General features: G+C 42.6%; 2 protein-coding genes and 1 non-coding gene across 3 annotated transcripts in view; 1 reads left to right on the top strand and 2 right to left on the bottom strand.

The window, feature by feature from the left end:
* Nucleotides 1–17710, bottom strand: part of ALKBH7 (alkB homolog 7) — a 511499-nt gene that overhangs the window by 460260 nt on the left and 33529 nt on the right. The gene's annotated exons all lie outside the window — the stretch shown is intronic.
* CC2D1A (coiled-coil and C2 domain containing 1A) overlaps nt 1–17710 on the bottom strand; it is a 149059-nt gene that overhangs the window by 59429 nt on the left and 71920 nt on the right. The window lies entirely within an intron of this gene.
* Nucleotides 13591–13748, top strand: LOC121924472. The gene has a single exon (XR_006102616.1). It is a non-coding gene; the product is annotated as a U1 spliceosomal RNA (small nuclear RNA).

The following is a 17710-nucleotide window of genomic DNA, read 5'->3' on the forward strand; positions in this document are numbered from 1 at the left end:
GTACTTGAAGCAAAGGCAGAATAATAGAGGCTAATTACCCTTTAGAATACAGAAATAAGACATGGCTTTCCAGTTGCTGCTGGACTCTAAATCCCATCAGCTATAAGGGAATTATGGATTACCAGCTATCAAAAATTATCTGTGTTAGAGTCCAATAATATATTTCCAGGGATGCAGGTTCTTTGCCCATAGTATAAGGTTTAACTGGAGGATGGCCTGTTCTGCTTTCATGACATCGAGTTTTTTCAGGGCAGAAAAAGTGCCTTTACTAAGCTGCTTCAGTGCTACTCAGAGGCTTTACTCATTGCATTGATTAAGGAAATCAGGAGTGATCATACTCCTGGCTTGAGGGGGAAGAGTTTTCTATCTTTCCTCTTTCTTGCTTAATCCTCACAGCAGCCCTGTGAGATAGGATCAGATTGAGAAATGACCTTTGGCCCAAAGTCAACAGTGAGTTTCATGCTCACTAGGCACTTGAATTTGGGTCTCTCCCATTCAGCCCTCTCAACTGGCACCATCACAAGAGCAGGGATGTAGCTAGGATTTAGGAAGGGGGGGGTTCCAGACTAAGTGCCACCATTATAATGGGGCTTGGGTGCGGCGGCGCAGCAGCACACACCATTCATTTTTCTAATGGAAGGGGGGGTCCGGACCCCAAGAACCCCCCCTTGGCTACGTCCCTTACAAGAGGGAGCTTGGAGTGCACACAAAAACAAAAATGAACATGAGAAGAGGAACTGGATAACAGAGGAGCTCTGTATGGATTCAGCGTGGTGTAGTGGATTGAGTGTTGGGCAAAGATTCTGGGAGACCAGGGTTTGAATCCCTGCTCATCCATGCAAATATGGGTGACCTTGGACAAGTCACACTCTCTCAGCCTCAGAGGAAGGCAATGGCAAATGTGCTCTGAAGAAACTTGCCAAGAAAATCCCATGAATGGCTTGCGGGCCAGCCTAGCATAGTAGTTTGAGTGTTGGACTATGACTCTGGAGACTAGGGTTCAATTCTCCGCTCGGCCATGAAGCCCACTGGGTGACCTTGGGCAAGTCACACTCTCTCAGCCTCAGGGGAAGGCAATGGCGAACGTTCTCTGAAAAAAACTTACCAAGAAAATCCCTTGATGTCGTCATTTGATGGCATTCAACAACAACAAAGGGTAGGCATAAGTAAGAAATGACTTGAAGGTACACAAGAACAACAACAAATGGCTTAAGGTCCTGGGGAACATGTTGCAATGTTGTCATATGCACTTGGTATCTCCTTGGGCTTAGTTCCAGGACCCACTGGGGATACCAAAACCTGTGGACGCTAAAGTCCCATTATGTAGAATGGAAGAGTAAAATGGTGTCCCATATATACAATCGCAAAATCAAGGTTTGCTTTTTAGAATTAAAAAAAATCAGGCTGTGGATGGATGGATCCACAGATGCAGAATTTGTAGATATGGTGGGTTGACTACATTATTCAACAGCAATAGTTTATGTAATCAGGCCCAAGGAAGATTCCATGTTGAAACGCATGGAATGCAGAAATAAGTGCAGAGATTTCAGGGTAGCCTTAAAAACATTTGGCACCCACCGCACAAGGCTCTAGCAGCACAGAGCCCCAGGATCCTCTGTGGCATCTGCGGGGATGTGTTGTGCTGTGGGAGAGTTGTCTCTGTGTGTGAGCGAGGGAGGGAGAGCGCAAGCGAGAGAGCTCAGGTTCTGTTGTTTGATGGGATTAGAGGACGCTCAAGGACTTGAATAACTGCAATCAAACTGAGAGGCCTTGCCCAGCCACCCTTCGCAGTCCGCCACAGACTGGATCCACCTGGCACTGCTGGGTGGGTGTGGGGAGGCATGGGGTGCATGGAGGTGCCAAGCTCAATGCAGCACCTTCCTGGGATCCGAGTGTTGCAAAGTCACCTCATGCCCCAAGCATGTTCTAATTGCCCAGGTTGGAACTGGACTAATCCTGCTTCTAGGGCCTGCAGCAATGTGGGGAGGAAATGTTCCTTAAAAGGGTTTCACGTCACCCAGGAGAGATTGGGATCAGTTCTGTAAATGGAAAGGGTAGGAAAGCAGCCAGGGAAAGAGCCGGTGAGCCCAAGGTCAGCTTGCAGGGGCTGCTGCCCAGACATCCACTACTGGGGGAAGCAATATAGTCAGAATTGTCAATGAAGCCATCACGATTCAAGCTGGATGTAAAAATATTATTATTATTAGTTATTATTAGTTATTTAGGGCCCGAACAGACTGGGCAAAATAAAGCTGCTTCGAGTCATTTTGGAGGTATGCTGTTTAAATGACACACACACACCTTAAGAGGCCAGAAGTTGCACCAAAGCTGTGATCCAGTCCTTAGGATTGGAGCATGGCTTTGGCATGACTTCTGGCCTCTTAGGATGGATGCATCATTTAAACAGCATACCTCCAAAGTGACCCGAAGCAGCTTTATTTTGGCCAGTCTGCTCAGGTTCTCTATTTATATGTTGCCTTTCTCCTAAACCGAACCCAAGGCAGATCATAAAAGAACGTTAAAAAAATAGCAATATGACTTTAAACGCAGAATTAAAAACATCACATCAATAGAACATGCAAAAAATACAACATTAAAACACACTAAGTTAAAAGTATAAAACCACTAAAAACATACAAAAGCAATCACTCACACCAATAAAAAACCTCCCTGGGTGCAGTTACATATTAAAAGCCTGCCTGAAAGAAAAGTTTCTGAGAAGGTTATGTAAAGAAAAACATTAATACATTATCAAAACAAGTTTATCTTCTTGTGGAAAAAAAAGGTTAGAAAAGAAAAATACTACAGTGGGTCTTTATTATCTGCTGGGGTTTGGTTCTAGGACCCCCTGTGGATAACAAAATCTGTGGATGCTCAATTCCCATTAAATATAATGGCATAGCAAAATGGTGACCTTTATATAAAATGGAAAATCAAGGTTTTCTATTTGGAATATATATATATATAAATATATATATATATATATCTCAATTCGTGAATGCTTGAATCTGTGGATAAAAAAATTCGTGGATAAGGAGGGTCGACAAACAAACAAAAACCTTCCAACTTTCAAATAGGGGACATCCCTTATAATAAAGGATTCCTGCCCTATAAGGGACAAGCATTCAGACCTTCAAATAAAGGACAACCAGCAACCCTAAACAATAAGTATGTGCAATCGTGGGATATAAAACTCAATTCATGAGGTTCAGCTACAGGAGGTAACCAGATGCCTTAGGCTACAGTGAAAACTACATCATATGTCACAGGAAAAATTATGCCCTTTTCCTCAATAGACACAAACACACACAGAGCACTCCGTAGATGCCTGAGGATGAGACAGTGTTTTAGTAAACAAGCCACCGAAAACAATAATCTTTGTGAAAAACTGGAAAGCCTTTAATATCCTAGTAGACCAGATTGTTATTCAGAGTAGGGATGGCATACTGCAGGCTTGTAAAATGTAATTGATTTTATGAGGACCTCGCCAAAGGCATATGCAGAAAACTGAAAGGACCCTGAACCCAGAAATTTATTCTCAGTCCCAAAACTAAACAGAGCCCAAGCCTTTTAACACCAAAGTCCATTCTTGGTCAGTCAAGTTTGGCAACTTGGTTTGAATGGAAAAAAGGTATTTTTCTTGTTTGTTTCTTTGATTTATTTCCCACTTTCCTCAATATAAGGCCAAGGGTAGCTCAAAGTAAGATTCAAACACAGAGCATCCCCCAAAAAAAACAACAACGATAGTTCTAAAAAGTTTTTAAAATCCACAATTCAATAAAGATGCTGTTATTAGCTACATTAATAATCAGAAACCCTTACCAGTCTATACTCAAGAGAGGTATTAGTAGACCCTGGTCTGTTTTATGCAAGATAGCCACACAATATTTACAGGTAGGCCCAATCACCGCATATTCTTTCATTGCAGGACTAGTTTTAAACTGTCTCAGCAAGCTTAGGGAAGTTACTTTTTCAGGCACATTCCACCCTCCCCCCACATACATATCCTATGGCCAGTGCCTAAAACTTTTAAAAATAGTATTCAAAGACATAGCCATGTTAGGAGTTTATTACATGGGAGGCTAGTGCCCAAATGCTGCGCAGAAACAGATGATTTAATCCTGGAAAAATCCCACAGAAGCGGGATCATTTCAGACACATCGGGCGTCCTGAGCATTACTCCAACATTAACCACACAGAAACTGGACAACAATCGGCTGCCTTTTTACATAATGCTGTAAAAAGTGGCTGATTTTTTCACTTTCTGTGCTGGTTAATATCAGGTTAATGCTCAGTGTCCCCACGTTTGTCTGAAAACAATCCTGCTTTGTGTGATTTTCCACTTTCTGTGCGGGATGCCCCCCCCCAATGTCATCTGAAAAAGATCACCGCTTTTGCGGGATTTTCCTCGATTTAAATCCCATTTTCTCATTAACTCCTTAGGAAGTTTTAAGTCTGCATCAATATGCAAAGGGATCTTATAGCAACCTTGTGAGACTAAACTGGAGAACGAGTTTGTAGCAAAAGCTTTTGATAGACTATGAAAAAGGAAACCAAGAAAAAGAGGAGACTTACGAATGCTGATATGCACTACAAATGCCCTTGCCTCATTTTAAACTTCAAAAATAGGTTCATAATATTAGGAACAGTTTCAGTGATACAACTCAGACAAGATAATAAATCTGGAAACACTACCAAACAAGCAAAGAAAACAGAAGAGGGGAAAAGAGCTAGCAAACTAAAACGTGGTGGTCCTACCTACATAAATCTTGGATCAAAGTTCATCCCAACAATTTTTTAAAAACCATATCCCAATGGGTTTATCCAAAAAAGTTGACACACCTTTTGACAAATTATGGTGGGATCACTCTTAGCTGCAATGATAATAAAAGAGTTCCAAGTTTGTAAAGACGTGTTCTTTCCCTCCTAAAACCCTTGAGGGGGTCTTAATCTATAGGTTAATTTCTCCACTAGGACCATTATCTGTTTTGAATGTCTGAGTGGGAACTTCCATTTCCCGGCTATTTCAATCTAGCATTGTTCCAATTAGCATCATGCTAATCTGTGACCACCCAGAGCTATGCTCAAGGATACTATTAAACAAGGACAGGGGGTGGCTGGGTTGGTGGATAGAAATAACAATGTCCAAGATCATAGGAATTGGAACAAAATAGTATGTTAACAATGAATCACTGATGCCAGTGGCTAAGAATAGAGGCACAAGGCCAATACTGTAGAGATGCCAATATAATTTAGGCCATTTTGTGAATGAGAAAATAGCCTCTGTAACTTTGAGAGCAAAAGATTACCCGTGCATAGAGCAAGTAGAACGATATGGTTCTCTCTCCCTTGCTGCTGAACCCTGTGTCAAGGCATCAAACCCCAGAAGAACGTGCTTCCATTTTGTCTTGCTAACGACAGCCTTGCTGGGCGGCCCAGTGTTGGTACACAGCCCCTTTAGAGCTCTAAGCTGCTTAATATTCCTGGAGAAAGAAAAAAAAGCAGGGGAACCTCAAGGAGGAGCTTTTCACCTAGACATCATCACAGCTGCCTTAGGACTTTGGAACCCGTCTTTTTTTAATATATACTCTTATTAAAATTATAACAATACTACACTAAACAGATGGCAAACACCCACCATAACATATTACCAATTCAAAATGGACATTCAATGCCCCACTCATCATATCATCCAATACAGATGGACGTTTGAAAAACATCGGACCATAATGACAAATGGTAGGATGTGGGGGTGAACAGTACACAGTCGGTCCTTCTTATAATGGATTTTTATACACGGATTCAAGCATCCACGTTTGAAATGTTTAAAAAAGTAAAATTTCAAATATCAACTTGATTTTCCATATTTTATAAGGGCGCCATTTTGCTAGTCTATAGTTAATGGGATTTGACATCCACAAATTTGTTATCCACAGGGGTATCTTGAACCAAACCCCAGCATATAACAGGGATCCACTGTATTATGTATATGGACAAATCAAGAAAGAAAGCCATTTTTCATACAAAATTCTTGGTTTTGTGGTTACTAAGGGCCCAAACAGACTAAGGCCACAAATAAAGCTGGTTCGGGTCATTTTGGAGGTATGCTGTTTAACTGATGCATGCGTCCTAAGAGGAACAGAAGCCACGCCAAGCCATGTTCCAGGCCTGATGACTGGAGCATAGCTTTGGTGCAGCTTCAGCCTCTTAAAAAGTGTGTGTCATTTAAACAGCATCCACAAAATGACCTGAACCAGCTTATTTTGGTCTGCCTGTTCAGGCCCTAAATTTCATTTTATCCAAAGTTCTCCATTTTTGGCCATTGGTCCCAACTCTTTCACCAATTACTAGGACAAAGTCCTGTCTTCCAAGCTTTAGCCACCGAGAGCGCGGTCAAGAGAAAATAATCAGCACTCTGTATCTTAAATGTTTATTACCCAAGGTAGTTTTGAAAGTAACAGGAAGAGCTGGGCAGATTGTGGTTAGCATTGAAAGCAATCGGATTGGGACCTGTGCCAAAAGGAATAATCTGGGGACAGTGATCCACAAGCGGGTATATGTCTCTGGGGACTGGGGCATCGCTGCCAGCAAAAGGAGGACAGGGCTACCAGCTGTGATAATCATAGGGCAAGACCAGGGGAACCAGCTAAAAAATTCCAACAAAATCCACCAAACGAGTGATACCTTTGTGGTCAACCAAAAGGCACAATAACATGCTGGCAAGCTTTCAAAGCGTCATTGGTTTCTTCATGCAGGCAAGGGGCGTGTTGAAGTGGGTACGTGGCTTTTAATACATTTAAATGTTTAATGTTTTTAACTTGTACATAATTTTTTTAAAAAAATAACTTTGTTTTCATACTTTCGTTGAAAATTTATATAGTGTTAATCGGTATTGTTTTAAATATGCTGTTAGCCACCTTGAGTCCATTACTGAGAGAAAGGTGGAATATAAATGAATAGAAAGGATGATATGATGATAGCAGCAGCAGTAGGCAGCAGCAACACAACAAATACCAACATGCCAGACCACAACACCCTTGATCTGAAAGTCTTCCTCTCCATCCCTGTCATTTCTCATAAGACAAAAGAAAAAACACACTCTCCAAGTTGCTTTGCATGTTTCACGGCATCACACATTGGCTAGAACTATCTTCAGGCCATGCTTAGTCCTGGTGAAAGCAACAGTGTAGTTGCAACGATGGCATCACATGGGTATCTGGGCAACGAAACTGTATCTGTTCCACCCTTTCTCTAGGGCTCAGGATAAGCTAACATTAAATAACAGGTTAGAAATCAGGTGGAACAGTTTATCTTTGGTTTGTGATTCCCATAGACTATGAGAACAGTCCATTCTGGGCAAGGCACTGGAGCATGTGGTGGCCTATTAGCTGCGGGATTTCTGGATGAGAGGATTATCTAGATCATTTCAATCTGGCTTCAGGCCTGGTCGGGATGGAAAGGCTTTGGATGCCTGGGAGATGACACTACACTGAGGACTGGGCAGGGGGTATGTCCAGAACCAGTTGGTTCTATTGGGCCCCCCTGCAGCTTCTGATACCATTGAACATGATCTCCTTCTGAGTTGCTCACGGTATGGGACTTAGGACCACACTGTCTTACATCAGGTCTATACTTTCTGGAAGGGAGAAGCGAAAGGGGTGAGGTTACTGTTTCAACTACTTTTGCAACTTGCGTAATGGAGTCCCTTAGGATTTGATTTTGTCCCCCACACTAGCTAACAAATGTATTAATCAGTGATAGGAACCAACTTATTAAAACCAGTTCATGAATAGATATTTTCTACAAAAAAAAAAGAAGTAATTAAGTACCATTGATTTTAAATTAAAATTGTTGTCTTAAGTTATAATTTTAGCATTAAACTCATTGTAGAATTGAAGTTGTATTTTAAGCCTTTTATTATCAACAGAGAAACCATGTAACAAAAACATATGTCCAGGGTAGTAGTAGTAATGCCACATCTAGCAAAGTAACAATCACATCCAAAACTCCACGAGACAGTGATACCTTTTTGGACCAACCCAAAATGCATATAATACGTGTTTGTAAGCTTTCCAAGCTCCCACAGGCTTCTTCATTCAGGCAAAAGTGTAAAAATCAAACAGGAGAAAAAGTTTGATGATTTTAGTCCAAACCTGCATCTTGTCAAGATGTAGATGTCCTCAGTTCATGTGGTGGGGAAGGACAATTGTTGCAGGCCAGACCGTCCTTCTCTTTGACCATGTTGGATTCTCAAGATGACCATCTCTTTTTGGTCTTGCGATTGAATGACCTGCCTCCTCCTTCTGGCCATGTGGATATTAATAGAATCTTGAGAGAATCTGCTTAATTTTGGCCAAAAGTTAGTCAGTAACACTTTGTATACTTGAAACAAGGTCTGCTCACACGGCAGAAATAACAGCAGTTTGACATCATTTATCTTACATGCTCAATGCTAGCGCAAGCGGGATTTGTAGTGTGGTAGGCCCAACCAAGCTCTCTGCAGGGAAGGCTAAATATCTTCACCAAACTACAAATCCCTAATTCCATAGCACTGGTCATGGCAATTAGTGGTGTCAAACTGCTTATTTCTGCAATGCGTAGCAGCCTAAAATAACACATAATTGACTAAACATTGATAGAAATGTCAGGAAGATGAATTATACATTTGGAGCCGGGGCTGCATTCACACTGCAGAATAACCGGGAAACCTACTTTATCTTTCATGGCTCAGTGCCTGGATCCGGGATTTTTAGTTTGTTGGGGCACTAGAGCTCTCTGACAGAGATGGGTAAATGTCTCACAAAACTGCAACCCAGAATCCATAGCACTGAGCCATGGCAGTTAATGTTGGCACCAACCGGATTATTTCTGCAGTGCAGATGCAGCCCGAGTATTCCAACAGTGAGAGGTTGCATTTTGATCTGGAAGACCTGGGCACAATCTTCTCTTTGCTGTGAGTTTCATTCTTGGTCGGCAGCAAATTTAGTTCCCTACCTTACTTTCCCTATATGTTAAATGGAAGCAAGAACAACAAGGTGTATAGAGAGTAGAGCTGTGACAGGTATGAAGAAGAATAACACATTTGCTGGGCAATGGTTTTCAAAATATAGAGAGAGCAAGAAGATGGGCCTTTGGATGTGATACATAGCCAAAGGCCTATGTGTGTATCTCTCTCTATATTTTAAAAGCATACTGGCCTAAGAAATGTTCATTCTTTTTCATAGAAATGCAAGATCTTCTAGAGATGCAAGATGGGCCTTTGGATATGATCATACCAAAGGCCCATCTTGCCTCCGTTATTTTAAAAAACAAATTTGTGGCAGCAACAAAAGAAATGTGGAAAGAAGGATGCAGCTGCAGCAGAAACCAAAAATTAGGCATCCTCCTATTGGCTGCCAGCGAGGGGGTGGAATAGGACTATAATAAAAGCTCTCTATGTCTTCCACCTGTAAAAGGGAAGTGTCAAGAGTTACACGCTTTGGGGGCCATAAGACAGATGTTGGAATTGTTGCCTTCAAGTATTCCTGACTTATGGCGACCCTAAGACATAGGTTTTCAGGTAAGTTTCTCAGTGGGGGGGTTTACCATTCCCATCCTCTGAGGCTGAGAGAATGTGGTTCCCATGGTGGGTTTTCATGGCCAGGCGAGGGATTCAAACCCGGCCTCCAGTGCTCAAACGCAGTGCAACACAGGCTCATGTAACCCTTTTAACAGCCAGAATCTGTAGCTCCATCAATGTCAATTTGCCAAGGTACTTAGAGATTGCTGTTGCATTCATTTTCCCTCCAAGATGTCCAAAGCATTTCTGCTTTTAAGCAGTCTAGATAATAGAATCTAGGAAAATTTTTATACACAGTTATAACCATTAGTTCTTCTAGTTCACTATTAATACGGACGCACTATACCCCGGCTTTCGTCTGATGTCTTTCCAGTCTTGCTGGGGATAACAGGGAATGAATTTTAGGATCTTGCACATGTTAAAGCAGGTTATGGCCCTTACATAAGGCAAGGATGGTGGGATTCATAGTTCTCCAGACAGTGTTTTCCAACCTTTGGTTCTTCATATGATTGGACTTAAAGCTCCCATAATATCCTGACTCTTGGCTGCGGCTTAGGGGGGTGAACTCCAATACAATGGTGGACCAAAGGTTGGGAACCACTGCTGTAGACAGTTGGACTGCAGTTCCGAAGTTCCAATCAGCAAACCATATGGTAGGGGATGATGGAAGTGAAATTCAAACACATCTGGACATCTGTGCACAAGCCATACCCTCAAACTCGTGGTCCAGGTACCTATAGTTAGTTCTTTAAAAGTTTAGTGACTGTTATCAGTATATTAATTTTAGCCCATCTTTCTATGGATAGATAATATATGTCAAATATGAGGACCCCTTTCTTTTGTCCATAAGATGATAATAAAGAACTGAACTGTAACTGACTCAAACAGGAATGGTAACCTGAATACCTATCCCAGATACCACCCAAGACTACAGCTCCCAGGATTTCTCACTAATGGCAATGCTGGCTAGGCGTGATGGAGTTGCAGATCAAAAATATTTTGGAACCACATTTTCCTCACTTAAATCTGGGATGGGAAAAGTCTGTTGTTGGACTGCAACTCCATACCTCTATTGTTTCATAGATGAAAATCAGAACAGTGGGCCTAGCAACATGAGAATGCGGACAAGGGGGCCAACAGTTTATTAAGAGGAAGAAGACACCTAGTAGAAGCTCAGTAAGTTTGCTTTCATGGAACCACTAGGAAGGACAAGACTCTGTCTCATCTTCCCTTTCCTTCCAGGCTAAGTAGCTGAAATGCAAAACTACTTTGAACTCAGTTTCCAGCAACTGAAATAAGCTGAAGATAAAGGAGGAAGGTGGGAGGAGAGGAGAGAGAAACGGGGACATTTTAAAAATAGCTAAAAAGTGGGAAACAGAGGAAACTGGGATGTTCTTGCCAAATCAGGACAGTTGGAAGTATGGACTGCTATGATTTTACACGAGGAGATGTACTTTTGTTGTGTCCAGGGTAGCTTCCTCAATGTGTGGCGAGAGCAGAATAGTGCCTGTGCTTTTTGAAAGCATTTTGATCTGCAGCAATGAAGATAACATGCATTAAAGAGTAAGAATTCATGTCACTGAAAGCTGCATCACTAATTACATAAGAGTAGTGTGGGCAATTACTGTAGATGCATTTGGATGGCATTCCCCAGGATCCATCGCTATTGGGTACTTGGCTACAGGGAGTTGTAGCCAGAAACACTCTAGACACTGGTTTCCAAACTTTGGTCATCCAGCTGGCTAAGAATTCTAGGAGCTGAAGTCCAAACCCTGGAAGACCACAGTTTGAGAATATAGATGGGCACAAATCATCCACTCTTGGCTTTAAAAAACTGGCACACTAAGTGTGGCTGATTCCACGGGAACATCATATCTTTTACCCAGGCACTGGACAAGTGTTGAGGCAAAAGCAAAGGCAGGCATGGCTAGCCTGAAAAGAAGGACAGCTTCCGTCACTATTATTGCAAGAGGGCCCTGAGGCCACATCTGCACTGCAGAAATAATCCAGTTTGACACCATTTAATCACCATGGCTCAATGCTATGGGAAGTCAGGGATTTGTAAATTTTGTGAGTTATTTAGACCTTCTCTGTCAGACAGCTCGCGGTGCCAAAACAAACTACAAACGTGGGATTGCCATAGGATGTAGCCATGACAAGTTAATGGTGTCAAACTGCATTAATTCTGCATCAGAAGTCAGGCTCAAGTTCTTTGGATACATCTCCCATCCGAGCTGCAGCACAGTACTGGGCCAGTGAGAGAGCAGGCAACTATCTAAACTGCTGAGGGAATGAGTAGTTGGAGCTTAACTGCTTCTTCCCTCAGGGTAGTTTCCAGGTTTAAAAGGCGCATCTGAACTCTGGACTAAGAAACTGGCTGACTACACAAAAATGTTGGGTTTTGTATGTGAAGAAAAACTTTCAATTATAAAAAGAGAGAGAGAGAGTAGCGGTGCAGTGGTGGCACTGGGAAGAAAACTATTTGAGGAAATAGGTCGAGTTAATTGAGTCCTTCATTTCCCACCAATCATCTCCCAAATTTGCCTATTTGGCAGAGTGTTCAGATTCAGGTTTGTTGTTGTTTAACTACCCTTGAAGTCGACTGACTAAATGGCAGGCACACTGGATTAGAACTCTCTAAGACCTCCTGTCCTCCACTGCTCCTAGGTTTTGCAAGATTCAAGGCCCATGACCCGCTGATTGTAAGCCAACCATCTGGTGTGCAACATCTTCCAGCTCTTCTGCTGCCTCCACCTTCCATTAAAACATAAAGTAGTGTCCTTTTCTAATGCGTCTGCTTCCTCATGTGGGCCAAATCAAGGACAGTCTTTAGTTTTGGTTTCAATCTGCTTCAAGGAGATTTCAGGCTTGATCTGTTTTATATGTCTTTTTTGCTTTTTTTGGCCATCACAGGATTCTCAGCGCGTTGCTCCGGCACCACATCTCAATGAGTTGATTCCTCTTCATATCTGCTTTTTTCACTCTCCAGCTCTCACATCCATATTGGTGATGGAAACAGTTCAGCGTGGACAATCCTCACTTAGTAAAATTTTGTGTCTTTGCTCTTTAGGCTGTCTTGTGTCTTTCATTGCTGCCCTAAGGTCCCTACTCTTTCTCGAATTACTTGATGAGTCTCTCATTTTGATCAATGTTTGATGCAAGTTAGGGAAATAGTTAACTATTTAGATTTTCTGAAGTATCAGGAAGATTTATATAGATCCTGCCAGGAGATTATTTTTGTTTTTGTTAATTCAGCAGTTACAGCCCTGCATTTTCCTTCCCTTTTTTCTTTAACTTTAGACAGGTATGTCTACAGTAAATTCCACATGTGGAATACACTGGAAGGGATAGCTTGTTTGTGTTAGCTGTCCTTTCAGGTCGATTTCTGGACCCAGTGGCATCTCTGTGGATGAAAAATCTGCAAGAATCGCCTAATCCCTATCTTTTTAACTGCTCTGCTCAAGGTTCTGCATGCCCATAACCGCCCCCGGTCTTCCCCACCTGCTTCTAACTTCATCTTCCTAGCATTATTGTCTTTTTTAGAATCCATGCCTTCTAATTAGTGGGCCAAAGTTTGATAGCCTCAAGTTGATCATCTTTGCTTCAAGGAGAGCCCTGAGAGAGAACACAGCCACTAAAAATCAGCTACATTGATCTTGCTGCTAACAGCCATTCTGGTTTCCAAATGCGGGAGAGGCTGCGAAAGACAGAGAAATCTATGCAAAGCAGGAGGGGGAGGAAATGCCGGAGCTCCAACCTCCCTTCTTCTTGCAACACCAATGGGATGCCTGCAATTGCCATAGAAAGGAAGGACCAGACACAATCATGCAAATGTGCACACGCCAGAGCATTATGGGAGCAAAATGGGTGCAAATCAGGGATTGGTGTGGTACCCCAAGACACAAATCAGCAAAGTGGAACATACCAGTGCAATCTGGTCAGGTAAGCTCCAGCAAGTCCTGCAGGCTGGTCACGTGACCTGAGAGGGAGTGGGAGAGAGGGACCAGGAGGCATTCAGGCAGTCCCCACTCATACTTACCTGGCAGGGGAGACACCATGATCACGAAGGGGGTTTTCCCAGGGTGAGGCTCACATGGCACTCCGGGTGTGTGACCCTGCGATTTCCCCAATGCGGAAACTCGACTGCATAATTTGTGGTAGTGGGGGACTGCGTTCGCGCTTTCCCCTGATATTCTGGTTTAAAGATAAAAAATAATGTTGTTAGCTGCCCTTGCGGGACTCTGACTCATACTCATCGTGACCCTGTGTCCTAACCGTATTGTTTTTTCTAGATCCTTCCTTCGCTTGATGTGGCCAAAGTACGATAGACTTAGCTTCCAAGGAGAGAGCTTGGCTGATCTGTTCAAGAACCCATTGGTTTGACTGTTTGGCTGTCCACAGTATCCTAAGCACCTTTTCCAGCACCCACATTTCAAATGAGTTGATTTTCTTTCTGTTCTCTTCTCAGTTTGTTTCCAGCCTCTCACATGTACACGATAATTTGGAATACAATGGCCTGAATGATTCTGACTTTACTGCTCAAGTTGTGTGTTTGCTCTTCAAAATCTTTACTAGTTCTTTCATAGCTGCCTCCCATTCCTAGTCCTTCCTTCTTATTCTTGACTGTAGTCCACCATTCTGTTCAATGTTTGATCCTAGATATGGAAATATTTTAACTATTTCAATTCTTATTGTCTTGGTGATTTAGTAGTCTTCGGTGATCATTATTTCAATTAATTTAAATTCATCATTAAACATGCCTTTGCATTTCATCTTTGACCTTCCTTATTTACTGATTCAGTCGGTGATGCCTTCACCAATATTAGGTGTCATCTATTGTATCTAGGTTGTTGATGTCCCTTCCTCCTATTTTCATTCCTCCCCTCCTATCTAACTCTGCTTGTCTTCTGATGTTTCAGCATATAAATGAATCATATAGAGTGATAGGATGCAGCCTTGCCTGACTTCTTTGTCTATTGAGAACCACGGTTTCTCTGAAATCTGTTCTGACAGTGTGCCTCATGTCCTTGGTATAGATTCCCATCAGGACTATCAAATGTAGTGGCACCTCGGTGTCTCCAAGTGTTCCTTAGAGAAAAGCAAGTGGAAAACCATAGAATTGGGAAAGGATTAAGCACCCCTATTCTCGGGGGGCAAATTTCCCATTACCCACACACCTCGACCTCCTTCTGGCCCATCCATGCTATGAGGGATTGTTACACCATTTTGCAAGGAGTCAAAAGTGTTAAATTGACACAATTGGCAATTGACAATGATCATGTATGGAACCAGTTTTTTTAGCAGTGCAGCCATCTCAGTCTGTTGATTTCAAGGCAATAAATTAGTTTTTTGGCACCTTAAAGACGTCCAAAAAATATGGGCTGAACTACCCTATTCAATCAGAGGAATGAAGTTAACACCTACATGGTCTGTGTGTGTGTTGAGTAAACAGAAGAATTACTGAATGTTTGTTTTTTTAATTTTTTTGTGAAGTGAGGCCAAAAGGCCAGCTTACAAAAGATGGTGACAGTAATACATACAGTGCAGAGTGATGAATTAGTGAGTTTTCTGAGAGAGACATAGATTCTTCTAGAATAATAATCAACACGGGCTTATATATGGCGTTTGGCAAACAGTGCTAGAGTTAACGCATCATTTGATACTGTTATTAAGTGCGCTGTTCTGTGTGAAGTGGGACTCATAGTTCCTCTCCAGGGCCTGGCGAGAGATAGTCCGGTAGGAAGGGAGGATGTGTGCAGTGTGAGTCATTCCAGAGAGGGGGATAGAGAGAAAAGGAGACAAAACAGGCTGGTAACCAAAAGAAGGCAGCCCAGGAAGGCTGGTAATTAATTCAGCTAGACAGCTGATAACGTCTCTGACCCAGGAAGAGGGGGAAAGGTTTTTCAAGGGCGCCAGGAGGACCCAGAATTGCTGGTGCCGCTGTGGGGAAACTCGCCTCTTGTTGCCCAGGTCTGTCTGCTGCCATCTTTCCCTGAACTCAAACGGCCTGACCAGCTTGGTGAGGCTTTCTTCCACACTCTGTCTTTTGACTCCAGATACATACAAGGGAGGTTGGAGCTAAGCTGGCTGCCAAGTGGGGAGATAAAAAAGATGCCTCTCTCTTTGACTGTGCGGTTCTTCTGACTCTGGAGAGGCATCCTCTCTGCACCCCTGGGCCAAGCAAGACAGAAAACCATCTGAAGGGAAGGAACACCCACAAGCCTTATCAGACCCAGCTGCTATAGCAGGGTCCACCTCTGAAAAAGATATCTTTCTGGATATTGCCCTGCCGCAAAGGTAAGCGAACAATCAGACGCAGGTAGGGTCCCGATCTTAAGGTCTGGCACTCTTCTCAGTCGCCCAGGCAGTATGCTGCTTGAAGTATGTGTGGTGTTTGTGTATATGTGTTCGCATTTGTTAGACCGGTGTTGTTGTTGTTGTTGGTGTTGTATTTTGAATGGCAGGCTCTGTTTCAACTGTGGTTGACGCTAAAGGTATCATGCATAATGGCATCCCTTGGGCTGCTGTTAAAACCCACCCTTATAATTCAGATGATATAAATCAGGACAGACTATATATATTTAGTATCAGCGAGACGCATGGCCATTTTAGACAAAATTAGAAACACGTGATGTCCAAGGGAAAGCCCTGACTAGAATCAAGGAAAAGCTCCTAAAAGTACAATGTCAGGATTGTTTGTAAAATCAAACCAGGCCAGATCAAATGCTCCTATTAAAGAATGCCAAAATGGCCAAATTGCCTCCCTATTAAGACAAGAATGGAGCAATTGGCATCTTGTGCTTTGCCAAATTTGCTGTCTGCCTCAAAGTCCTTGCTATTAATGAAATGGGAATTAAGATGACCAGACACAAAGGCTAACAAAAAGCGTGCTCCTTAGAGTTCGATAGTAAAAAGAATGTGGGCAAGTGGAGATGGTCAATAGGGGGGAGAAAAGTGGCACCTGTTTAAATGTTCATGCTTTTCCTTTATGTTTGCCCCCTTCCCTGGAGTGCCTGGGTAAAGCAAGTAAGAAATTTGGTGATGCACTAAAAAAATCAAAACGGTGAAGGATGCCTTTTTGTCCCATGTAGGTGGTGACAGCACATGTATGCGCATGTGCTTGTAACTGTGGGAAGAGGCACACGTATCCCTTTTCACCTTAGAGCAGTGGTCCCCAAACTTTGGACCTCCATATATTTTTTTGGACTTGCTCCAGAATTCAGGCTGTTAGCTAGCCTGGCTGGGGTTTTGGGAGTTGAAGTCTAAAACATTGGAAATCAAAGTTTGGAAGCGACTGCTTTGAGGGCACCGTGACTTTCCCCTTTTTCTCAATGGGTGTTAGTGTGATGGAAGCACATTCAGGGGGTAGAGGCTGTGCGGAGGGGATTGAAAAGGAACCACAACAGTCCACAAGACACCTCCCAATGGAATGAGGGATAGGCAACTCTGGGGTATCTATATATGAAGGAATTTCTAGGTGCAGGTGAAGATGACCAACATGGCTGTATTTCTCCTTGAAAATCCTTTAACCCTCCTGTTGTATGGGCAATTAGTAATTGTATATATGTGTGTGTGTGTGTGTGTGACATGTGTGTGATTACATAAGGGTAGTCCCTCTCACAATAGTTCAGGATATGCTTATGAAAGAAAGGAAAACTGAATTTGTGTGGAACTTGAACGTGAAGAACAGAAGGATAGTTGTTCCTAATCAACCAAGAGTTTTAAAGGCGTGGATTTTGCATATCTTTACGGTTGGCTCCGTGTTTTCAGCAGTGAACTAACCTTGGGCGGGCCTGGAATGACTTTGATGCATTTGGGAGAGTTTTTTTCAGACAGGAAAAAGATCCTTCAGGCCTTTTTGTTTTCAGCCTAGTCATGGAAGGCAGCTTAGCCATGTTAATTTGCTTTCTGGAATGCCATTCCTTCAGGCTACTTTTAAGATAGAAATCCTTCCTTTTATTTAGTAATGAGGAGAAGGAGATCAGGAACCACTACTATAGAGATCTCCAGTTGTTGTTTGTGGTGGATCAGACCCATGGGTTACAAGTACGGACAACAAAAAAGCCCCCATTCCCCCCCCCTGTCCCTGTCCTCCTAAATGAGGCTGTTTGCTTGGACTGGGATTCAGATAACAGGTATAGATTTGTGTGT

Source organism: Sceloporus undulatus, chromosome 2 (assembly GCF_019175285.1).
Source record: "Sceloporus undulatus isolate JIND9_A2432 ecotype Alabama chromosome 2, SceUnd_v1.1, whole genome shotgun sequence".
NCBI lineage: Eukaryota > Metazoa > Chordata > Lepidosauria > Squamata > Phrynosomatidae > Sceloporus > Sceloporus undulatus.